Consider the following 8,872-nt stretch of genomic DNA (forward strand, 5'->3'; position numbering starts at 1 on the left):
GACTACAGTCTTCCTCCTCTCGGTGACTACAGTCTTCCTCCTCTCGGTGACTACAGTCTTCCTCCTCTCGGTGACTACAGTCTTCCTCCTCTCGGTGACTACAGTCTTCCTAGAGAGAGGTTACCCCAACAGGATACGTAGCTACGTATCACAGACATGACCTGACAAGACCAGACCGTACAGAATGAGAGACCAGAGAGCGCTGTAATGAGAGGGAATGGCTCACCACCTGGATGAGTAGTAAGATATGGGTGGAAACACCTCGTTTAGGTGACTCAGAGCAATAGACAGAGGGAGAGCACCTCCATTAGTAACTCAGAAGGAAAACTTCTAACAAGGAAAAGAGAGAGTGAGAGAGTGAGAGAGAGTGAGGAGCTCAGTCCTCTCCTGTTCTGTCTCTCACTCAGGGGGAGGAAGGGAGGAGGGGGAGTGAAGGAAGAATTTAGGGAAGGAGGGAGGAGGGGGAGGTAAGGATGGAGGGAAGAGGAGGGGGATGGAGGGAAGACAGACAGAGCAGGGGTCTGTGTCTCTCAGCGCTATCAGAGAGCATCACAGAATCCCTCGTTTAGAGTGGAGAGGATTGTGGGGCTCTGGAATGGGAAAGGGGGATGAGAGGGAGGGATGATTTGTTTTCCGGTGTGCGGCTGTCCGGGCTGAAAGACGACCTCTGAGCGGAAATCACTTTACGTTTTTATCAGTAAAATGATTGACTTCAATGTCTTCCCCCTTCTCTCTCTCTCTCTCTCTCTCTCTCTCTCTCTCTCTCTCTCTCTCTCTCTCCGCCACTCATCAAACTCTACTTGTTGCCGTAGTTGATGTTTTAGCAAAGGAATGATTTATTCACTCCTTCTCCATCTCTCGCTCTGTCCTGTAGTTCCCGTACTGTGGCCTGTTATTCCGTCACCAGGGCTGGCCTCTGTGTCTCCACGACAAGGTGATCATCCAGCTCTCTCCTCTGGACCCACGCATCCTCCGACCCGGGGACTTCTACCTGCAGGTATTCTATCAGACAGAGCTGTTTTCATGGTCTGGTCTGACTTTATTCAACAGGTAGAGGAAGACAGTGGGGATCTTTCTGACTTTATTGAACAGAGAGAGAGAGGATGAGAGTGGGGATCTGTTCTGACTTTATTGAACAGAGAGAGGAAGACAGTGGAGATCTGTTCTGACTTTATTGAACAGAGAGAGGATGACAGTGGGGATCTGTTCTGACTTTATTGAACAGAGAAAGGAAGACAGTGGAGATATGTTCTGACTTTATTGAACAGATAGAGGATGACAGTGGGGATCTGTTCTGACTTTATTGAACAGAGAGAGGAAGACAGTGGGGATCTGTTCTGACTTTATTGAACAGATAGAGGGATGAATACAGTGGGGATCTGTTCTGACTTTATTGAACAGATAGAGGGAGGAATACAGTGGGGATCTGTTCTGACTTTATTGAACAGAGAGAGGAAGACAGTGGGGATCTGTTCTGACTTTATTGAACAGAGAGAGGATGACAGTAGGGATCTGTTCTGACTTTATTGAACAGATAGAGGTAGGAAGACAGTGGGGATCTGTTCTGACTTTATTGAACAGAGAGAGGGAGGATGACAGTGGGGATCTGTTCTGACTTTATTGAACAGAGAGAGGATGACAGTGGGGATCTGTTCTGACTTTATTGAACAGATAGAGGGAGGAAGACAGTGGGGATCTGTTCTGACTTTATTGAACAGAGAGAGGATGACAGTGGGGATCTGTTCTGACTTTATTGAACAGATAGAGGGAGGAAGACAGTGGGGATCTGTTCTGACTTTATTGAACAGAGAGAGGATGACAGTGGGGATCTGTTCTGACTTTATTGAACAGAGAGAGGATGACAGTGGGGATCTGTTCTGACTTTATTGAACAGAGAGAGGATGACAGTGGGGATCTGTTCTGACGTTATTGAACAGATAGAGGATGACAGTGGGGATCTGTTCTGACTTTATTGAACAGAGAGAGGATGACAGTGGGGATCTGTTCTGACTTTATTGAACAGAGAGAGGATGACAGTGGGGATCTGTTCTGACTTTATTGAACTGAGAGAGGATGACAGTGGGGATCTGTTCTGACTTTATTGAACAGAGAGAGGATGACAGTGGGGAGCTGTTCTGATGTTATTGAACAGATAGAAGATGACAGTGGGGATCTGTTCTGACGTTATTGAACAGATAGAGGATGACAGTGGGGATCTGTTCTGACGTTATTGAACAGATAGAGGATGACAGTGGGGATCTGTTCTGACGTTATTGAACAGATAGAGGGAGGAAGACAGTGGGGATCTGTTCTGACTTTATTGAACAGATAGAGGGAGGAATACAGTGGGGATCTGTTTTGACTTTATTGAACAGATAGAGGATGACAGTGGGGATCTGTTCTGACGTTATTGAACAGATAGAGGGATGAATACAGTGGGGATCTGTTCTGACTTTATAGAACAGATAGAGGGAGGAAGACAGTGGGGATCTGTTCTGACTTTATTGAACAGAGAGAGGGAGGATGACAGTGGGGATCTGTTCTGACGTTATTGAACAGATAGAGGGATGAATACAGTGGGGATCTGTTCTGACTTTATTGAACAGATAGAGGGAGGAATACAGTGGGGATCTGTTCTGACTTTATTGAACAGAGAGAGGAAGACAGTGGGGATCTGTTCTGACTTTATTGAACAGAGAGAGGATGACAGTAGGGATCTGTTCTGACTTTATTGAACAGATAGAGGTAGGAAGACAGTGGGGATCTGTTCTGACTTTATTGAACAGAGAGAGGGAGGATGACAGTGGGGATCTGTTCTGACTTTATTGAACAGATAGAGGGAGGAAGACAGTGGGGATCTGTTCTGACTTTATTGAACAGAGAGAGGATGACAGTGGGGATCTGTTCTGACTTTATTGAACAGAGAGAGGATGACAGTGGGGATCTGTTCTGACGTTATTGAACAGATAGATGACAGTGGGGATCTGTTCTGACGTTATTGAACAGATAGAGGATGACAGTGGGGATCTGTTCTGACGTTATTGAACAGATAGAGGGAGGAAGACAGTGGGGATCTGTTCTGACGTTATTGAACAGATAGAGGATGACAGTGGGGATCTGTTCTGACTTTATTGAACAGAGAGAGGATGACAGTGGGGATCTGTTCTGACTTTATTGAACAGAGAGAGGATGACAGTGGGGATCTGTTCTGACTTTATTGAACTGAGAGAGGATGACAGTGGGGATCTGTTCTGACTTTATTGAACAGAGAGAGGATGACAGTGGGGAGCTGTTCTGATGTTATTGAACAGATAGAAGATGACAGTGGGGATCTGTTCTGACGTTATTGAACAGATAGAGGATGACAGTGGGGATCTGTTCTGACGTTATTGAACAGATAGAGGATGACAGTGGGGATCTGTTCTGACGTTATTGAACAGATAGAGGGAGGAAGACAGTGGGGATCTGTTCTGACTTTATTGAACAGATAGAGGGAGGAATACAGTGGGGATCTGTTTTGACTTTATTGAACAGATAGAGGATGACAGTGGGGATCTGTTCTGACGTTATTGAACAGATAGAGGGAGGAAGACAGTGGGGATCTGTTCTGACTTTATTGAACAGAGAGAGGGAGGATGACAGTGGGGATCTGTTCTGACGTTATTGAACAGATAGAGGGATGAATACAGTGGGGATCTGTTCTGACTTTATAGAACAGATAGAGGGAGGAAGACAGTGGGGATCTGTTCTGACTTTATTGAACAGAGAGAGGGAGGATGACAGTGGGGATCTGTTCTGACGTTATTGAACAGATAGAGGGATGAATACAGTGGGGATCTGTTCTGACTTTATTGAACAGATAGAGGGAGGAATACAGTGGGGATCTGTTCTGACTTTATTGAACAGAGAGAGGAAGACAGTGGGGATCTGTTCTGACTTTATTGAACAGAGAGAGGATGACAGTAGGGATCTGTTCTGACTTTATTGAACAGATAGAGGTAGGAAGACAGTGGGGATCTGTTCTGACTTTATTGAACAGAGAGAGGGAGGATGACAGTGGGGATCTGTTCTGACTTTATTGAACAGATAGAGGGAGGAAGACAGTGGGGATCTGTTCTGACTTTATTGAACAGAGAGAGGATGACAGTGGGGATCTGTTCTGACTTTATTGAACAGAGAGAGGATGACAGTGGGGATCTGTTCTGACGTTATTGAACAGATAGAAGATGACAGTGGGGATCTGTTCTGACGTTATTGAACAGAGAGAGGATGACAGTAGGGATCTGTTCTGACTTTATTGAACAGATAGAGGTAGGAAGACAGTGGGGATCTGTTCTGACTTTATTGAACAGAGAGAGGAAGACAGTGGGGATCTGTTCTGACTTTATTGAACAGAGAGAGGATGACAGTAGGGATCTGTTCTGACTTTATTGAACAGATAGAGGTAGGAAGACAGTGGGGATCTGTTCTGACTTTATTGAACAGAGAGAGGGAGGATGACAGTGGGGATCTGTTCTGACTTTATTGAACAGAGAGAGGGAGGATGACAGTGGGGATCTGTTCTGACTTTATTGAACAGAGAGAGGGAGGATGACAGTGGGGATCTGTTCTGACGTTATTGAACAGGTAGAGGAAGACAGTGGGGATCTGTTCTGACTTTATAGAACAGATAGATGTTGTGTTAAAGGACAGAAGAACAGATTAGAACCTACTGACACTGTAGATATGTGGCTTATACCCCTATACCACCCTATACCACCCTATACCACCATATACCCCTAGACCACCATATAGCACCCTATCACCCTATACCCCTATACCACCCTATACCCCTATACCACCCTATACCACCATATACCACCCTATACCCCTATACCACCCTATACCCCTATACCACCCTATAACACCCTATACCCCTAGACCACCCTATACCCCTATACCACCCTATACCCCTAGACCACCCTATACCACTCTAGAACACCCTATACCACCCTATACCCCTAGACCACTCTATACCACCATATACCACCCTATACCCCTATACCACCCTATAACCCTATACCACTCTATACCACCATATACCACCCTATACCCATATACCACCCTATACCCCTATACCACTCTATACCACCCTATAACACCCTATACCCCTATACCACCCTATACCCCTATACCACCCTATACCCCTAGACCACCCTATACCCCTAGACCACCCTATACCACTCTAGACCACCCTAGACCCCTAGACCACTCTATACCCCTAGACCACTCTATACCACTCTAGACCACCCTATACCCCTATACCACCCTATACCCCTATACCCCCCTATACCACCCTATACCCCTATACCACCCTATACCCCCTAGACCACCCTGTACCCCTATACCACCCTATACCCATAGACCACCCTATACCCATAGACCACCCTATACCCCTAGACCACTCTATACCACCATATACCACCCTATACCCCTGACCACCCTATACCCATAGACCACCCTAGACCCCTGACCACTCTAGGCCACCCTAGACCACCCTAGGCCACTCTAGACCACCCTAGACCCCTGACCACCCTAGACCACTCTATACCCCTAGACCCCTGACCACTCTAGACCTCTAGACCACCCTAGACCACCCTATACCACTCTAGACCCCTAGACCACCATATACCCCTAGACCACCCTATACCCCTAGACCACCCTATACCCCTAGACCACCCTATACCCCTAGACCACCCTATACCCCTAGACCACCCTATACCTCTAGACCACCCTATACCCCTAGACCACCCTATACCACTCTAAACCCCTGACCACCCTTGGTCACATAGGCCACCCTAGACCACCCTAGACCCCTGACCACTTTAGACCCCTAGACCACCCTAGACCCCTAGACCACCCTAGACCCCTAGACCACCCTATACCCCTAGACCACCCTAGACCCCTAGACCACCATAGACCCCTAGACCACTCTATACCCCTAGACCACTCTATACCCCTAGACCACCCTAGACCACCATAGACCCCTAGACCACATAGACCACCCTAGACCACTCTATACCCCTAGACCACCCTAGACCCCTAGACCACCATAGACCCCTAGACCACTCTATACCCCTAGACCACCCTAGACCCCTAGACCACTATATACCCCTAGACCACTCTATACCCCTAGACCACTATATACCCCTAGACCACTCTATACCCCTAGACCACTCTATACCCCTAGACCACTCTATACCCCTAGACCACTCTATACCCCTAGACCACTATATACCCCTAGACCACTATATACCCCTAGACCACTATATACCACTAGACCACTCTATACCCCTAGACCACCCTAGACCACCCTATAGCCCTAGACCACCCTAGACCCCTAGACCACTCTATACCCCTAGACCACCCTAGACCACTATATACCCCTAGACCACCCTAGACCACTATATACCCCTAGACCACTATATACCCCTAGACCACTATATACCCCTAGACCACTATATACCCCTAGACCACTCTATACCCCTAGACCACCCTAGACCCCTAGACCACTCTATACCCCTAGACCACCCTAGACCACTATATACCCCTAGACCACCCTAGACCCCTAGACCACTCTATACCCCTAGACCACTATATACCCCTAGACCACCCTAGACCCCTAGACCACTCTATACCCCTAGACCACCCTAGACCCCTAGACCACTCTATACCCCTAGACCACCCTAGACCACTCTATACCCCTAGACCACTATATACCCCTAGACCACCCTAGACCACTATATACCCCTAGACCACTATATACCCCTAGACCCCTAGACCACCCTAGACCCCTAGACCACTATATACCCCTAGACCACCCTAGACCACTCTATACCCCTAGACCACTATATACCCCTAGACCACTCTATACCCCTAGACCACTCTATACCCCTAGACCACTCTATACCCCTAGACCACTCTATACCCCTAGACCACTATATACCCCTAGACCACTCTATACCCCTAGACCACTCTATACCCCTAGACCACTCTATACCCCTAGACCACTATATACCCCTAGACCACTCTATACCCCTAGACCACCCTAGACCCCTAGACCACTCTATACCCCTAGACCACCCTAGACCACTATATACCCCTAGACCACCCTAGACCACTATATACCCCTAGACCACTATATACCCCTAGACCACTCTATACCCCTAGACCACCCTAGACCCCTAGACCACTCTATACCCCTAGACCACCCTAGACCACTATATACCCCTAGACGACCCCTAGACCACTCTATACCCCTAGACCACTATATACCCCTAGACCACCCTAGACCCCTAGACCACTCTATACCCCTAGACCACCCTAGACCCCTAGACCACTCTATACCCCTAGACCACCCTAGACCACTCTATACCCCTAGACCACTATATACCCCTAGACCACCCTAGACCACTATATACCCCTAGACCACTATATACCCCTAGACCCCTAGACCACCCTAGACCCCTAGACCACTATATACCCCTAGACCACCCTAGACCACTCTATACCCCTAGACCACTATATAACCCTAGACCACTCTATACCCCTAGACCACTATATACCCCTAGACCACTATATACCCCTAGACCACTCTATACCCCTAGACCACTCTATACCCCTAGACCACTCTATACCCCTAGACCACTCTATACCCCTAGACCACTATATACCCCTAGACCACTCTATACCCCTAGACCACTCTATACCCCTAGACCACCCTATAGCCCTAGACCACTCTATACCCCTAGACCACCCTATACCCCTAGACCACCCTAGACCACTCTATACCCCTAGACCACTCTATACCCCTAGACCACCCTATACCCCTAGACCACTCTATACCCCTAGACCACTCTATACCCCTAGACCACCCTATACCCCTAGACCACCCTATACCCCTAGACCACTCTATACCCCTAGACCACTCTGTACCCCTAGACCACTCTATACCCCTAGACCACTCTATACCCCTAGACCACTCTATACCCCTAGACCACTCTATACCCCTAGACCACCCTATAGCCCTAGACCACTCTATACCCCTAGACCACCCTATACCCCTAGACCACCCTATACCCCTAGACCACTCTATACCCCTAGACCACTATATACCCCTAGACCACTCTATACCCCTAGACCACTCTATACCCCTAGACCACTATATACCCCTAGACCACTCTATACCCCTAGACCACTCTATACCCCTAGACCACTATATACCCCTAGACCACTCTATACCCCTAGACCACTCTAGACCCCTGACCACCCTAGACCCCTGACCACCCTAGACCACCCTAGACCACCCTAGACTCCTCTTGACCCCTGAAATAAGCCTGGATATTTTATTGCGTTTTAAATCCTCAGTCGTTTTTAATGTGTAGTTGTATTCAAATGTTAGAGGTACCTTTTATATGTATGTAGAATATGTCTACTAAAACCCATGTATGTTTTCATTCAGGTGGCATCACCCTCTGTCTCCCCCAGCCCCTCCTCCACCCCCAGGTGAGACATCCCCTGTCATTCTTTGGCTCTCCGTCTCTCAGCCCTCTTTTTCTACACTGAACCTATCAAGGCACAAGGCGAGACCCAGATGTAGACACAGGAGGCAGATGGTTGGAGTCTTACAATGTTTATTAAATCCAAACAAGGAGGTTAGGCAAGAGAATGGTTGTGTACAGGCAAAAAGGTCAAAACCAGTTCAGAGTCCGATAGGTACCGAAGGGCAGGCGGATTGAAGGTCAGGGCAGGCGGATTGAAGGTCAGGGCAGGCGGATTGAAGGTCAGGGCAGGCGGATTGAAGGTCAGGGCAGGCGGATTGAAGGTCAGGGCA

At 48.0% G+C, this 8,872-nt stretch overlaps 1 long non-coding RNA gene across 1 annotated transcript in view; it reads left to right on the plus strand.

Moving 5' to 3' along the window:
- The window catches only part of LOC120036491, a 17,307-nt gene extending 8,763 nt beyond the window's left edge, over nt 1–8,544 (plus strand). Inside the window, exons 2-3 of the long non-coding RNA XR_005474513.1 lie at nt 875–997; nt 8,501–8,544. This is a non-coding gene — a long non-coding RNA (uncharacterized LOC120036491). The remainder of the gene's footprint in view (nt 1–874; nt 998–8,500) is intronic.
- Nucleotides 8,545–8,872: the final 328 nt, after the last annotated feature.

This window comes from Salvelinus namaycush, unplaced genomic scaffold, assembly GCF_016432855.1.
Source record: "Salvelinus namaycush isolate Seneca unplaced genomic scaffold, SaNama_1.0 Scaffold1356, whole genome shotgun sequence".
Classification (NCBI taxonomy): Eukaryota; Metazoa; Chordata; class Actinopteri; order Salmoniformes; family Salmonidae; genus Salvelinus; species Salvelinus namaycush.